Source organism: Rattus rattus, chromosome 3, assembly GCF_011064425.1.
Source record: "Rattus rattus isolate New Zealand chromosome 3, Rrattus_CSIRO_v1, whole genome shotgun sequence".
NCBI classification, from domain to species: domain Eukaryota; kingdom Metazoa; phylum Chordata; class Mammalia; order Rodentia; family Muridae; genus Rattus; species Rattus rattus.
In genome coordinates, this window is record NC_046156.1 from 116,154,254 (window position 1) to 116,171,678 (window position 17,425).

Consider the following 17,425-nt stretch of genomic DNA (forward strand, 5'->3'; position numbering starts at 1 on the left):
AGTTCAGTGGCTCTGAAGTTAACTCATTCCCTCCCCTAATCCTAAACCATGTCCCTTTCTTAGCATGTTAACTACTCCGCTTTTGCTCCTACTTTTGCCCCCCCAACCCACCCCAGGAAAGCATATAAACATTGATTGTGAGGGTAAGAAGACAAGGAGAACTTGTAATAAATTTGAATGATCTTCTCCACACTGAAATTTCTGCAATTGCAGTGATGTTCATGGTCCTAACTATGACTCATAAGCCAAAAGGAGTGCTTGTTTTTTACAACATAGGTTAGCTTTTTGTCACTGTAATGGAGCAGAGAGGGACAGGTGGAGAAGAGGAAAGATTTGGTTTGGCCCTTGGTTCCAGGGCCTTTGGCCATGGTCATCTGGTTCTTGCATCTGCATTGAAGCAGGGTCCCAAAGTGGCAGAGGGAGAAGGGGTCAAGGGCAAGGTATATCCATAATATACCATCCACACTCCAGGACATCCGTAATGCCCTGCTCCTTCCCACTAGGCCCAACTCATCAAATCCATTGATGAAATTATAATTTCTACAATCCAGTTACTTCCAAATAGTGGCACCAGCCAGGGACCAAGTCTTTGCAATATGTGTCTTTAGAGTGACATTTAATATCTAAAATATAACAGAAAATCAATAAATGAGTCCTTATCATCAAAAGAGCATTTTATTTTTTTAAAAAGCAGATCATTTGAAATATATAACATTATACCTTACACGGCAAAGATGCCCACAACTTCATTTTAAAAATTCATTCCAAAATTACAGATCATCATTTGAAGTTACCACAAAAACTTATATTCTAAAAACGCTGGATAGCCCAATAGAAATAAAATTAATAAATGCATGCCATCTACCAAAATTAAATCATGCTGATTTAATTTTAATAACTTAACTTAAATAGACCAACTCAAGCAGTGAGATAGAAGCTTTCATTAAACCCTCGACTCAAAGAAAAGCTTAGGACCAGACAGATTCACTGCTCATCCTATCAAGCTGTTAAGGAAGATCTCAGTCCGGCTCTTCAAAATTTATTCCATATAATAACAAGTGAAGAAACACTACTAAATTCATTCTATGAGGTCAGTATTCTTCTAATGCCAAAACCAGGTAAAGATGCTGAGAGAGAGAGACAGACAGACAGACACACAGACAGACACACAGACACAGAGACACACAGAGAGAAATCAAAACCATTTTCTTTGATGAACATAAATCCAATTTTTTTTTTCAAAAAAAAATCCTTGAAAACAATTTGGGAACACATTAAGAAGATTATATATTAATTTTTCCAGCCTATGAGCATAGAACATCTTTCCATGTTCTAGGATCTTCAGTGGCTTCATTTCACTTCTTTAGTTAGATATGTTCTTTTTTTTTAAATTGATTTTACCTAATCTTTTTCTCAGATGTCTTTATTCATTTCTTTTACATACATGAGTGCTCTGTCTTCATAGCAAGCAGGCTTCGTTCCAGAAAAGCAAGGCTGGTTCAATATGTATATATAAATCAGCACTATAATAAAGCATATAAATATACGTAAGAACAGAATCACATAGTCATTCCAAACCAGCACTGAAAGGATACTTGACAAGGCTCATGCCTCCATGGTAAAATGGAGCCTTTAGAGAGAGATAAGGCACACCTGCCAGCTTTCTATCAAATGAAGGCAAACTGAGAGCATTTCCTGCAAAATGAAGACCAAACAAGGACATGCAACCTCTCTGCTCTTATCTAACATACCACTCCGGGTCTCGGCTGTATCAGTCAGACATTTGAGAGACAGACATAAAAGAGATAGCAATACAATGGGAAGAAGTCAAACTGTATTTGTGGATGACATGATTCTTAAGTGATAAGACCCAACTGAGTCTACTAGAAAACTCTTGGACTTCATAAACACAGTAAAGTTTCAGGATACAAAATCAATATTTAAAAAGTAGCTTTCATTTATAGCAACTTTGTACTCTCAGAGAATAAAATTAGGAAAAAAATTCCATTCAAAATAGCTCCAAAAAAAACTAATTATTTAAGCATATATATCTAGGAGCTGGAGAGATGGCTCAGTGGTTAGGAGCACTTGAGTACTCTTCCAAACGTCTTGAGTTCAATTCTCACAACCATCTATAATGGAATCTGATTGTACAGTCTGATGTGCATGAAGACAGAGCACTCATGTACGTAAAATAAATGAATAAAGAAAGCTGAAGAAAAGATCAGGTAAAATCAATTTTAAAAAAAGAATATATCTAACTAAAGAAGTGAAAGGAAGCCACAGAAAATCCTAGAACATGGAAAGATGTTCTATGCTCATAGGCTAGAAAAATTAATACTGTGAAAATGATCTTACTGCTAAAACTAATTTACATATTTAATGCAATACCTATCAAAATTCCAATGTCATGTTTCACAGTCGGCAAAAACTACAAAACTTCATTTAGAATCACAAGAGATCATGAGTACTGGAAGCAAACCTAAGGAGAGAGAACACAGCTGGAGATGTTACAGATAGGACCTAAAATCTACTACAGAGCTTTAGGGAGAAAGAAAACCAGTGGAGTAGAATAGAGGATCTGAAAAGAAAATGACAATATTTTCCCCACTCAATTTTTGAGAAAACAAAAACATGCATAGAGCCAGGAGGATAGTTTATCAACACATGGTTCTGGAAATACTTGATTTCTACCTAAGAAAAAAATTAGAATCTCAATGAAAGGGTAGAATACTCCCCCCAGCTCCCCTTCCCCCCCGATCCACCCCCCTCGAGCTGGGGACCCAACCCAGGGCCTTGCACTTGCTAGGCAAGCGCCTACCACTGAGCCAAATCCCCAACCCCAGGGGTAGAATACCTTAATTTGAAATTCGAAACACTAAAACTTCTAGAAGAAAGCAGAGGATACTTTCAAAGATATCTGGGGTAAGCAAGAACTTTTCGAATAGAATACCAATAGCACAGAAACCAGTCCCAAATAGCAACAAATAGTATTTCACGAAAATTAAAATTAAAAATTTTAATTTCATAAAATAAAATAAAAATTGTTCCTGTATAAGCTAATACTGAAAGTTTACAAATAATTGTGGAAATTAAATACCAAAGAAAGAAAACTGCCAATGAATAAATGGGCAAATGAACTGAATGGACAGCTGTCGAAGAAACACGAATGGCCAATAACTATTTTAAAAATGCCCTCTATGTTTGAGAGAAGCCTGAACCACTTAGAAGTCTCTCTGTCTCTCCCTCCCTTGCCACCCAACCCCACCCACACACACACGCAAAACCACGAAGAACAAGAGAGGGAACGTAAGGGAGGAAATGGGGGTTTCTCTTACTAGATTCCATCTTTTGAATGGTTCCTTCAACTTAGCTGAAGTGATAACATAATCAAAGACTTACAGCCATAAAGACTGAGTTCATTCCCCAGAATCCACATTAAAAAATGTTTTTAATTAAAAACAAATAAACAAGCATACGATCCCAACACAAGAGACAGCAGATCTCTGGGGCTCAACTAGACTACTTGATAAGTTCCAGGCCAAGTGAGCCTTGTCACAAAAAATTAATTAATTAACTAATTAATTAATTAAAATAAAGTAGAATCAAACAAGTAGATGACACCTGACGATGGTAGCTGAGATTGACCTCTGTCTCCCACATGCAGGTGACACGGGAATACATGGACCCTGACATCAGTCTCCATCACGTCCCCAAAGCACAATACTACAGACAGAATCTTCAATGCTTCGGCCTGTGGAGAAGACTCAAGGTCCAACCCAGAGTATTGTTTCAATTGTGGTGCTACCCCAATAATCACAGTAGACTGTAACAGCACATACCCCAGACAGATGACAGTCAGTAACAAAATGCAATTATAGAATATATTCTTCAGACGGTTGCCATGGAAGCAAAATCCAGCATTTTCCTCTCACAGCGAGTGTCCCTGGGGAAGAGTCTATGTTCTGCTAGAAAAGCATCTGGCAGCCATATTCCCTATGAGAACAGGGAAAAGTACAGTTACTATAATGGAAATAAGAGTAAAAGAGGAGAGTCGAATAGTTAATAAAGCTGTGAGAAAAGTTGAAGCTCTTTCATAAAGATAAATTTGGTTCTAATGAAAACAAGAGGCCTCTGGGAGCTATTTTGGTTGGCAAACCCTTGTAAAATGCTGGTGCATGGATTGGTAGACTGATATCCCCCACCTACTCGACCTCCTTTGGCTCAAATTACAAATTAGCACAACCTTATGGTCATGAGGAAAAGACATACTACTGTTATTTTGCTAAACAAAGATAGTCAGAAGACAACCACTAGTGGCATATTGCTACTCCTGTAGATGGGAGCATCATTCAACCCTCAGAGCAACTGCTTCCTGATATCCATGACTGGACAACATGCAGAGAGTGAGAGACCTGGAGCATTTAGGATACCAACAAAAAACAACTAACACAGGGGCACTTGCAATCCCAGAACCTAGTAGGGATTTAAACAAACACACACACACACACACACACACACACACACACACACACACACACAGCTGGGACTCTTATCTTGGATCTCATCCAGTAATGCGATGTCTTCCCTACAAGGCTCAGAGATCTATGAGAAAGAGGAGGCAGAACGATTGTATGGCCCAGAGGTGGTGGATGACTCCAAAGAGACAATCCGTTCCAGATGCAGCAGGATTGATGAACTCATGAGACCATGAGAGCATGTACCAGGCCTTCACAAGTTCAAGCCAGACAGAAATCTCAGTACAGAGGAAGGGACATAGACAAAAATTCCCACTCACAGCCAAGAAGCTCTTTGTAATTGATAGCTGATGGGAGAGGAAAAATCAGTTTCTGTCAGTAGAGTGACACTGGGTGTAGCAAGCACACCCCAGGGCAGGCCACACTCTCTAAAGTAGTTGATCAAGACAAATCAGACTCTGTTTCATTGTGCTGTTTGTTTGTTTCTTCTTAAGAGAGAAAGAACATGAGTTTTGGAGGTAAAAGAGTATCAGGGAGGAGTTGGAGGAGAAAAATTATATAATACAAATATATTTTATGAAATTATGAAAAAATAAATAAAGGCCGTGGCCAGGCTGTAGAGGCAAATAAAGTATTTGTCTCTCAAGTACCTGAGTTAAAAGCTCCAAAACCCACATTAAAAAACCCAAGCATGCAAGGCAGCACACGTTTGTCATCCCAGCAATGGGGACCTGTGGAGACAGAAGGACCTGGGGCTTCCTGGGCACCTAGACAAGCTACTGGATGAGATCCAAAACAAGAGTCCAGGCTGTGTGTGTGTGTGTGTGTGTGTGTGTGTGTGTGTGTGTGTGTGTGTGTGTGTGTGTGTGTGTGTGTTTAAATCCCTACACAGTGCTATCAGCTAAAGACCAAATGTTCAAACACACGTGTCAGCTTACACTTTTCAAAACCTACTTTAATAAGTGTACTTAATGCTTTAACCTCCCTCTCAGACCACCACCCACCAGAGGTAGTGGAAAGGAAAGGTTAATGGGGCAAAGAAGGAGGTGGACATGTTTAGAAGTAGTTCTTTGAGACAAATCCAATCTGGATTGTCAGGATATCAGCAGCTTAGTTCACACAAATCATCAGCGGTAGATAGTTCAATCCACTCACAAACACCAGTCACAAATCAACCCAGAAGAACCCACCCTGTTCTGCCAATCAGCCCAAGTTCACAGAAACAGCAAGAAGCCACCAGAACATCATCAGAAGTTCTTCGATGCTTTTCTCTCTACAAAGTCATGACAAACAATGACCCGCAAAGAATGTAAGGCGAACCAATACCACACAGAGTCATCCACTGCCTGTTGGGTTATATTTATATCCTTTCCAAACATCACATGTCCTCTCAAGCTCCACTCTAGCAAAATATCACATATGCCCTTTTTCCAGGCAGCTTCCAGAGAAACACCACATGTCTGTTCTCAGCAAAACATCCTCATAAGACAGCTTCCAAAAAACATCACATGACACAACCAATTCTCCAAAGAAATCGGAGATTTCTGCTTCACACGAAAGCCTGTAGAGGTCTCATTCAGACCGCCACAGTCCCTGTAGTGGCTTGCTTAGATGGTGTGAGGTCACAGTCCATCCCATTTGTCAGTGTTAATTACTTGTTCTTTTATTATGATTATGAAAAGCAAATTCTTTCACAATTAACTGGCTATGCATTGCTATCATAAATCAAATATCCGTGCAAGGTATACACCTCTGTGTCTTACTTTCTTTTCTTCTTGCTATGATACATGCTCTGATTAAAGCAACTTAGGGGAGAAAGGGTTTGTTTTGACTTACAGTTCCATGTCTAGTCCATCACTGGAGGAAGCAACAAAAGAGGCTCAAGACAGCGGTCACACTGCATTCGCAGTCAGGAATGCTCAGCTAGCTTCTTCTGCTCTTACAGAGTTTAGGATCCCTGCCTAAGGAATTGTTCCACCCACATGGGCAGACACTCACAGGCATGCCTACAGGTCAATCTGACTCAATCTTTTGTCTTTTACTGAGACTGCAGTCTCAGGGGATTCTCCACTGTGAAGGGAATAAGTAAAACTAACCACTCTAACTTGTAAGCCATTCTTTCTTTTCATCCCATTCTTCTATTTGCATATTTCTATGACTACTAGACTCACTTAACAATAATAGCTTTATAATAAGTTTGGTATTTAGCAGAGCAAATCACCATTGGTGCTTCTATATAAATATTGGAACCAACTTGTCAAATTATAAATAATCTTCTGGAGCCAGCATGATGGCTCAGTATGATAAGGCATTTGTCACCTGGTGATGTAAACTTCACAACCTGAGTGGAATCGCCGGAACCCACACAAGAGTGGAAAGAGAAAACTGACTTCAGAAGGTTTTCCTCGGACCTCCACAGCTGTACTGTAGCACATCCACGTGAATACTCATGCAGACTTGGTGAGTGTGAGCATGTGCACGTGCATGCATACACACGAGAACAAATAAAAATTTGAAAATAATGAAAAAACAAACTATTGCAACGTTGACTCTATCAATCCTGGAATATTAATGTCTCGTTTCATTGAGATGTATCACATATGTTTACATAATTCTATAAGTTTCCTGTACAGAGCTTAATGAAGTTTGTTAAGATGTTTCCAGGTATCTGGTATCTCCAATGTCACTAAAGGGCATTTTGACTCCATTTCATAAGTACTCATCTTTGGTTGATCGAAAAACAATTTCTTACATATTTTATTTTGCGTGTACATGTGTTTATGCATACATGTGGAGGCCAGGAGTCCACATCAGGCATCTTCCTTAGTCTTTCTCCACTTTAATTTTTTTTTTAGACAGAGTCTCTCAGTAAACCTAGTAGTATAGTTCCCAACTTAGGGAGAGAAAGCAGCCAGCAAGCCCCAGCTGCCTCTCCCTCCCCAGGGCTGAGGTTACAGGAGCACACGCTGCACCCCGGTTTTCAGGAGTGTTAGAGATGTGAACTCGGGGTCTCATGCTTGTACATCAAGTTCTTTACCAATTGGGCTATCTTCTAGGCCCCCACCAAACAATTTATTTTTAAATGATTTTCTGTCGAGTATCTTTTTTACATGATATTTTATTAGTACTTCGAGATTCCGTACACACATGCAACCTGTTCGGGTCCTATTCGCCAGCACTACTATTCCTAATGTCTCCCAGCTCTGCCTCCTATGCTCCACCACCTCTGAACTTTGTACCCTCTTTTTCTTTCCTGTAACCCACAGAGTCCAGCTTGTGCTGCCTATACATTGCCCACAGACACATGCATGTAAGGCCATCACGGGAGGTCCACCTAACAGGAGCCAACAAGCAAACAGACAAACCTGTCTTCAGGTATGTTCGCCAATGCCTTTTATCCCAGCCCCTGGGAGGGAGAGGCAGGTGGATCTTGTCAGCTCCAGACAAGTTTGGTCTACACAGAGAGTTTCAAGACAGTTAGGGGTACCTAGTGAGACTGGGGGCGGGGAGACGGAGAGAGAGAGGGACAGAGAGACAGAGACAGACAGAGAGACAGAGAGAGAGAGAGGAGACTGACTCTCCCTCCCCTAGAAGCTAGCCCTTGTCCATACCCACTCAGCCAGAGGTTCCTGGGCAGGTCTGTGTATGCCTTCACTCCGTCCAGCAATCTTGAAATGATTATCTGTGAATTCCTAGGTTTTCTTAACTCACGCAACTAAATCACTTTCCAACCACAGCTCATTTTTTTAACCTCCTTCCAACCTCTACAAATGTCAGTTCTTGGGTTAGGGATATCTCTTAGCAAGCACAAGACTCTGGGTTGGATCCATTGTATTAAGATTATGAAGCAATGTTAAAGTAATCGTTTCCTTATTCTAGTAGTTTCTAAGAGTTTAATATCTTCAATATTTATAATTTAATGTTATATTCAGTATATTTTTTCTCAAATATCCTTTATCAATAATATGCCTGTAATTTACAGCTCACTAAGTACTCTTGCCATGACTGGATTCTGAGGTTCAACAAAGGCCTTGCTATTTGAATTGATGACTCTTGGCTTTGACCCATAACCAGAAAAAATAATTCAACCCGATCACAATGTTTTTTTTTCCAAATATATTGTTGAATGATTGGCTAAAGATGTGGCATCTGAATTTATGAATTTCAAATTTGTCAGTTTGGGAGGGCTTTCGTTTTATTGTCAATTTTCTGGGGTTTTAACTTGGTTTTTTTTGTTTGTTTGTTTTGTTTTGTTTGTTTAATCAACATTATTTCAGAAACACAAAGTAAGTAACTGATTTTCCTCTTTGTATGTTTTGGAGTAAAATGTGCCCAATCCGTATAATAGCTTCAGTGTCTGGAAGACTCTTCAGTTAAAATAATCTATTCCTTAAGTTTTCCTTGTAGGAAAATGTCCTAGCTACTGGCACAGTGTCTTTGATGGTTATGGCACTACTAAATTTAGATTTTAAAAAAAAAAATGGAACTTAAGAAGATTTGGCTACCCCTCCATCTGGGTCTATAATATGAGACATATGACCACTAAAGGAATTAAAATCTTTTATTCTCTCCTCTTGTGACACACTTAATAGCCATCTGAGGCCACCCCATGCCAGGACACCTGTGTCGTAAGGGGCTCCGGTTACACTGAGAAAGGGAAGCAGGTGAGAACGGAGTGTTTCTCTTGGCCGAGACAGCTGCTTCCTGTCACTGCCATGTGGCATGTTGTCTTCCTGTCTCCGTGCCTGATACCACAGTGGTTATGAGCAATGGATGTGGGTTTCCCTTCACAGTGACACCAGGATCTCCCCAGCGCAAGGCACTGCTCACTAACTCCCATGATTCAACCGCCTAGGAAACGTCCGCCTGCAGATCTTCTGGGAGCAGTGCTGTTGTGGTGGACACACACCACAGTATTGCAGACTCTGTGTTTTCAAATCACACGAACTACCCCGTGTGGTGCACATCTCGGGAGGGTGGGACCTGATCAGTCCTCTACACCTCTGCTGTGTTCTGCTGCCAGAGCCAGTGATCACCATAAAACAGGTTGATTTCAGCCTGGGGTTGTGCTGGAAAATGACAGTTTGAATTCTTATTGGCACTTTGAAGAGAACATAGTCTTCTCCGGTTATTGTGCTCCTAGCACTAAAATATTGAGAAATAGACTTTCCATATGCAGTATAAGAAAAACAGCGAAAACCTAAGATGTATTCCCACTGCCTGTAATTTTTATTAGCTTTTTAAGAAAGCCCGGTGCCCATCAGCCCCAGCTCTTGTTAGTTTTATTGACGCAGTATAGACAATCCATAATCAAAACCATTGGCAAAACTGGTCGGCCCCTCTGCTGCTGCCCCAAAATTGGCAGAAAATTCTCATTTAGAATTTGTAAGAAAAACCCAGAGGAAGCTTGCAGAAATCCTTTATGCCATATTTCCCGGCAATGGAATATTTTCCTGCCTTTGAAAGAGTAATTAAATTTTACTTCAGCAGAAGTGTAAATCCAGGTGGTACGTGGGATACCATCCCCCCTCCAGTCATCCTTACCGACGCAACACCACGCTCACTTACAATAAGCAGGATCCTTTGTAAAGCGTTGGTTCAGTTTCTCGTGTGTGTGTATGTGTGTGTGTGTGTGTGTGTGTGTGTGTGTGTGTGTGTGTGTGTGTGCATGTGTGTGCATGTGTGGTGTGTGAGATGTATGAATGCTGGTGTGCATATGACGCAGTGGGAATCAACCACTTTGTGGAGTGAGTTCTTTCTTTCTTTCCGCCTTTCCCCTGTCTCCTGGAATCGAACTCAGTCTATCATCAGCCTTGAGCAGCAAGCGCTTTACCCGCTTGAGCCAACTAATCAACCTAGTATCCCCCCTTTTGACCACGCTTCCAAATGTGAAGTCAGAGGCCGTGAACATAAAATACGTTCCTGCGGAGCACGGAAGGAAGAAGGTTTGGATCTGAGCCAGCTTTGCAAGCCAGGACGGATCTCAATGTGGCCTGGTGCTGCCAGGACCCTTCCCTCAGTGCTGCACTGGGCTTTGGGCAAAAACCACAGGGCAGTTCAAGACACTGAACATGCCTCAGAATTACTTCCTGCAGGTGGATGGGGGAGGGTCAATGGCCCCATTTGGTCTAACCCAGCTCCTCTCTTTCCCTCCCGGGTAATGTCAGCACTGTGCTGAGTTTGACCGAGTGAACTACAGCATCAGACAGGAGGCTGGATTCTCACCAGAAGGAGCTGGACGTGCAGTGTAGGGATGCTTACAGGGATCCAGGGTATCTTTCCTCAGTAAAGACTGCACTTAAAATTTATGCTCCCAATAACTTTTAAGCAAACATAGGAATATAGCATGGTTTGAAATTCAACTGTAAATCCTTAAAAGGACCCCTGACCTCAATGAGTCACATGACCAACTTCCAGGCTTTACAGGTGAGTGCAAGATATTCGACTGGGGCGCAGTTAAAGTCTACTGAACCTCATGTTGTCCTGATGAGCACAGGGGACCTACTGATGAAAATGAAAGCTTCTTGTGGCCTCGATACCTCTGCCCACAAGCCCTAGTTTACAGGGAAGATGACATACTGTGGAGGTCCTGACAGGTTCATCCGCCATGAGTCACTGAAGTCTGTTGTCTGAGCCCTTAGGAAGTGAGAAGACAGGTAGCTCAGAAATGCAAGCCTGGGACCTTGAGAGGAGGCAGACAACAGTGTAACCGGGGAGTCAGGAGGAAGGGATGTTGTGAAGGAGCCTCCCTCCCGAGAGGGGCTCGGTGCAGTAGGAGTGGGGCAAAGAAGGGCTTTGCAGACCGGAAAGGGAGGGGCCAAACACGTCATTCTCCAAAACCTGGAGTTCTCCTTCTCTCCTCCAAGAAAGTTTTTACTTAAAGAAAACCATGGAAGAGAACACTACAGGCCTGAATTGCAGAATTAGCATATGAAAAGAAAAGTTGGCAAGAAGAAAGGTAGGAACCCAACTCCCCTCCCCCTACCGCCACACTATGCCAAATAAATTGATCCGTGCCTGCACCAGCCTTGAGTATGTATACACACACACACACACACACACACACACACACACACACACATTTTACATACGCATATTTACAACAGTTGTCTGTCTGGGGCCTCCTGCCAGAGGCCCATACAGAGCATAGGCACAGAGGTACTTTGGTGTCTGAAGGTGACCTGTAGCTTATTATAATATTCAAACATACATCCCTGGGCAGAGGTTTAAGATGCTAAGGACATACATATAGAACTACATATAACAAAGCAAAGAGAGACTATTTGAGCCAAAAGCTTCCCCTATGTGACATAAAAGCCCCAACTCATTGCACTATGGAACAATCCTGAAGCTAAACTGTTTCTCTTTCCTCCAAATTGCTTCCTCCCTCAGGCACATGTTTCTTCCCAATGCACCATCCCTGACTCTAATATAACCAAACGTCTCTGCTCGACCCCTTGCTTCAGGAACTAAGAACCAGGAACCCTGCCAAGGTACCACTGAACCCTAATATAAGCTGATGCAGGGGAGTGCTCTTATTTCCCTCTCCTAAAACATCCTACAAATGCACCAAGCATAGCACACTGGACATTGAAGGAGCCAAATCTGTTACAAGTTAGTGTGAATGATGCTGGCGATTAGCTAGGGTTAAAACATCAAATTAGCTATCACCCCTTAGAGGCATTGCAGGTGTGGCCGCTCTGTCACCTGCCTGTGCCTCGGAAGGTGGCAGAGAGGAGAGAGGCTCTGTCTCTGCTCAGTGTTCTGACCTGTGAACGTCTGAATGGTTAGTAGCCTTACAGTCCCTGACAAAAGGAAGCTTGAGATAACCACCAGTCCAGCACCTCAAAGGTCTGCCTGGCTCGGATGGTGGGGATCAAGACCACAGCTGGGTTCTCGGGCCCCAGGCAGGGGTGAGCCCAAGACAAATGACTCTTGCATGGGGCCACTCAGGCAGACTCTGGTGAGAATCATGTTCTAGATAACCACCAGACCAGCACGTGGGGCCTGGACAGGGAGCTAGCCTGAGATGAACACCAGTCTGCTGCCTCGTAAACCTTCAAGGAACAGGGAGGGGAGAAGCATGCCCAAGATGACCCCTGCCCAGCAGTGTAATGTATGAGTGGGGCTTAGCACTCCTGAGACCACTAGACTCCTGAGACTCTAGACATTCAGAGATTCCACTCCTGAGATGACCTCAGACACTCAGAGAGCCCATACACCACTAAGAGGAACAAGTGGTGGAGAAATGGAAGAAAAAGAGAAACAGAAGGATGTGGGCACAATGAAGAAAGGCAGAACTAGAGACTTGAGGGTAGTGAGGAACAGCCCGATGTGAACAGCCCATGATCTCACCATGGTGGGGTCCTAGCCTGTGATGTCACTGGAGACCACATGTGTCCATGGCCCTGCAGCAGCAAGGATGTGTTAGTGCCAAAGGCCAGCCTGGTCTATACTCCCACCCTAGGACATACATATCGACCTCTGAAGCTTATACAGAATTGGCCCCACTCCTCACTTGGGCCTCATGGGAGACCTGGCCCTGGACTTGTGAGAGTAGGAGAGCAGACCCTGCCCCTCACCCTCTGCAGCACTCAGGAGAGCAGGCTCTGCTCCTTGCCTGGGCAACAGGGTACAGCTTGCTCTGGTGGTGGGGGTTGCTGGTGAACAGGCCCCAAGGAACATAAGAGCAGAAGAACCAGTGGACTGACCATCTCAGATATCTCTCAGGCCCAGATCCAGGGTTTTTAAGTGGCCCACCCCAACGTCTACACCATCAATGAACTGCTGGAGTCTAGGAAGGGGCTGCTCCTATCGATTCAAAGCGACATAATCTCCAAGAGGAGTCCCAGTATCGATAGAGTAGCAGATGCCAGATGCCTCATAACAGACCAACAAGTCATTGCAATGAACACTTGCAAGCGAAGAAGTGTGGACAAAAGTATACTGTGGGACACCCTGTGACACACTACAGCTTCCACAATGAGGATTTTCCCCCTCTATTAGGGGGAGAGATCGAAAGGGTAGAGGACAGGCATGAACAGGGGGGAAGATGAGTGGGATTTGGGTACGTGATGAGAAATTCACAAAGAACCAATAGAATATTTTTAAAAAGTGGAATCTGCCGACCAGTAAATCAAAGGGTTAAAGTTATGTTATCCCTGTGCAGCAATTAATCCCCACTGTCAACTTAACTGGCTTTAGAATCACCCAGGTATTTCCAGAGAGGCCTAACTGGAGGTGGAAGAGCCACCTGGAATGTGGGCAGTACCATCCCATGGACCAGGGGAAGGAGTCAGCTGAGCTCCATGGACCAGGGGAAGGAGTCAGCTGACCCAGCATCTCCATGGACCAGGGGAAGGAGTCAGCTGAGCATCCATGGACCAGGGGAAGGAGCCAGCTGAGCTCCATGGACCAGGGGAAGGAGTCAGCTGAGCTCCATGGACCAGGGGAAGGAGCCAGCTGAGCATCCATGGACCAGGGGAAGGAGCCAGCTGAGCATCCATGGACCAGGGGAAGGAGCCAGCTGAGCATCCATGGACCAGGGGAAGGAGTCAGCTGAGCTCCATGGACCAGGGGAAGGAGCCAGCTGAGCATCCATGGACCAGGGGAAGGAGCCAGCTGAGCTCCATGGACCAGGGGAAGGAGCCAGCTGAGCATCCATGGACCAGGGGAAGGAGCCAGCTGAGCATCCATGGACCAGGGGAACGAGTCAGCTGAGCATCCATGGACCAGGGGAAGGAGCCAGCTGAGCATCCATGGACCAGGGGAAGGAGCCAGCTGAGCTCCATGGACCAGGGGAAGGAGTCAGCTGAGCATCCATGGACCAGGGGAAGGAGCCAGCTGAGCTCCATGGACCAGGGGAAGGAGCCAGCTGAGCTCCATGGAACAGGGGAAGGAGCAGCTGAGCTCCATGGACCAGGGGAAGGAGTCAGCTGAGCTCCATGGACCAGGGGAAGGAGCCAGCTGAGCTCCATGGACCAGGGAAGGAGCCAGCAGCATCCATGGACCAGGGAAGGAGCCAGCTGAGCATCCATGGACCAGGGAAGAGCCAGCTGAGCATCCATGGACCAGGGGAAGGAGCCAGCTGAGCTCCATGGACCAGGGAAGGAGCCAGCTGAGCATCCATGGACCAGGGGAAGGAGCCAGCTGAGCATCCATGGACCAGGGGAAGGAGCCAGGGAAGGAGCCAGCTGAGCTCCATGGACCAGGGAAGGAGTCAGCTGAGCTCCATGGACCAGGGGGAAGGAGTCAGCTGAGCTCCATGGACCAGGGGAAGGAGTCAGCTGAGCTCCATGGACCAGGGGAAGGAGTCAGCTGAGCATCCATGGACCAGGGGAAGGAGCCAGCTGAGCTCCATGGACCAGGGGAAGGGAGCCAGCTGAGCATCCATGGGAAGGAGCCAGCTGAGCAGGGACCAGGGAAGGAGCCAGCTGAGCATCCATGGACCAGGGAAGGAGCCAGCTGAGCATCCATGGACCAGGGAAGGAGCCAGCTGAGCATCCATGGACCAGGGAAGGAGCCAGCTGAGCATCCATGGACCAGGGGAAGGAGCCAGCTGAGCATCCATGGACCAGGGGAACGAGTCAGCTGAGCATCCATGGACCAGGGGAAGGAGCCAGCTGAGCTCCATGGACCAGGGGAAGGAGCCAGCTGAGCATCCATGGACCAGGGGAAGGAGTCAGCTGAGCATCCATGGACCAGGGGAAGGAGCCAGCTGAGCATCCATGGACCAGGGGAAGGAGCCAGCTGAGCTCCATGGACCAGGGGAAGGAGCCAGCTGAGCATCCATGGACCAGGGGAAGGAGCCAGCTGAGCATCCATGGACCAGGGGAAGGAGCCAGCTGAGCTCCATGGACCAGGGGAAGGAGCCAGCTGAGCATCCATGGACCAGGGGAAGGAGCCAGCTGAGCTCCATGGACCAGGGGAAGGAGCAGCTGAGCTCCATGGACCAGGGGAAGGAGCCAGCTGAGCATCCATGGACCAGGGGAAGGAGCCAGCTGAGCTCCATGGACCAGGGGAAGGAGCCAGCTGAGCATCCATGGACCAGGGAAGGAGCCAGCTGAGCATCCATGGACCAGGGGAAGGGAGCCAGCTGAGCCCATGGACCAGGGGAAGGAGCCAACTGAGCATCCATGGACCAGGGGAAGGAGCCAGCTGAGCATCCATGGACCAGGGGAAGGAGCCAGCTGAGCTCCATGGACCAGGGGAAGGAGCCAGCTGAGCATCCATGGACCAGGGGAAGGAGCCAGCTGAGCTCCATGGACCAGGGGAAGGAGCCAGCTGAGCATCCATGGACCAGGGGAAGGAGCCAGCTGAGCATCCATGGACCAGGGGAAGGAGCCAGCTGAGCATCCATGGACCAGGGGAAGGAGCCAGCTGAGCATCCATGGACCAGGGAAAGGAGCCAGCTGAGCAATGGACCAGGGGAAGGAGCCAGCTGAGCATCCGTGGACCAGGGGAAGGAGACAGCTGAGCATCCATGGACCAGGGGAAGGAGCCAGCTGAGCATCCATGGACCAGGGGAAGGAGCCAGCTGAGCATCCATGGACCAGGGAAGGAGCCAGCTGAGCCATGGACCAGGGAAGGAGCCAGGAGCATCCATGGACCAGGGGAAGGAGCCAGCTGAGCTCCATGGACCAGGGGAAGGAGCCAGCTGAGCATCCATGGACCAGGGGAAGGAGCCAGCTGAGCATCCATGGACCAGGGGAAGGAGCCAGCTGAGCATCCATGGACCAGGGGAAGGAGCCAGCTGAGCTCCATGGACCAGGGGAAGGAGCCAGCTGAGCATCCATGGACCAGGGGAAGGAGCCAGCTGAGCATCCATGGCCCAGGGGAAGGAGCCAGCTGAGCATCCATGGACCAGGGAAGGAGCCAGCTGAGCATCCATGGACCAGGGGAAGGAGCCAGGAGCATCCCATGGACCAGCCAGCTGAGCATCCATGGACCAGGGGAAGGAGCCAGCTGAGCATCCATGGACCAGGGGAAGGAGTCAGCTGAGCTCAGCTGAGCTCCATGGACCAGGGGAAGGAGTCAGCTGAGCATCCATGGACCAGGGGAAGGAGCCAGCTGAGCATCCATGGACCAGGGGAAGGAGCCAGCTGAGCTCCATGGACCAGGGGAAGGAGCCAGCTGAGCATCCATGGACCAGGGGAAGGAGCCAGCTGAGCATCCATGGACCAGGGGAAGGAGCCAGCTGAGCATCCATGGACCAGGGGAAGGAGCCAGCTGAGCATCCATGGACCAGGGGAAGGAGCCAGCTGAGCATCCATGGACCAGGGGAAGGAGCCAGCTGAGCATCCATGGACCAGGGGAAGGAGCCAGCTGAGCTCCATGGACCAGGGGAAGGAGTCAGCTGAGCATCCATGGACCAGGGGAAGGAGCAGCTGAGCTCCATGGACCAGGGGAAGGAGCCAGCTGAGCATCCATGGACCAGGGGAAGGAGCCAGCTGAGCATCCATGGACCAGGGGAAGGAGCCAGCTGAGCATCCATGGACCAGGGGAAGGAGCCAGCTGAGCATCCATGGACCAGGGGAAGGAACCAGCTGAGCATCCATGGACCAGGGGAAGGAGCCAGCTGAGCATCCATGGACCAGGGGAAGGAGCCAGCTGAGCATCCATGGACCAGGAAGGAGCCAGCTGAGCATCCATGGACCAGGGGAAGGAGCCAGCTGAGCATCCATGGACCAGGGGAAGGAGCCAGCTGAGCATCCATGGACCAGAGGAAGGAGCCAGCTGAGCATCAGCAATCTTTTCTCTCCGATGCTGACCATGGTTGAGCACGCCTGCTGCCACAGCCACTGTGGACCAGACATGGTGCCAGCCATGGCGGACTGGACCCTTAACTGTGGGGAAATAAGACTTTAGCCATGGCTCCAATACTTGTCAGCATTCTCAACTGCTTTGCTTTATTCCGTAAAGCTTTGAAACTGAAACCATGTGAATCA

At 46.8% G+C, this 17,425-nt stretch overlaps 1 non-coding gene across 1 annotated transcript; it reads left to right on the plus strand.

Annotated features, from left to right (window-relative positions):
* Window positions 1-12,144: 12,144 nt before the first annotated feature.
* Window positions 12,145-12,281, plus strand: LOC116897555. Its single transcript, XR_004387568.1, has one exon. It is a non-coding gene; the product is annotated as a small nucleolar RNA SNORA17 (small nucleolar RNA).
* The last annotated feature ends 5,144 nt before the right edge of the window (window positions 12,282-17,425 follow it).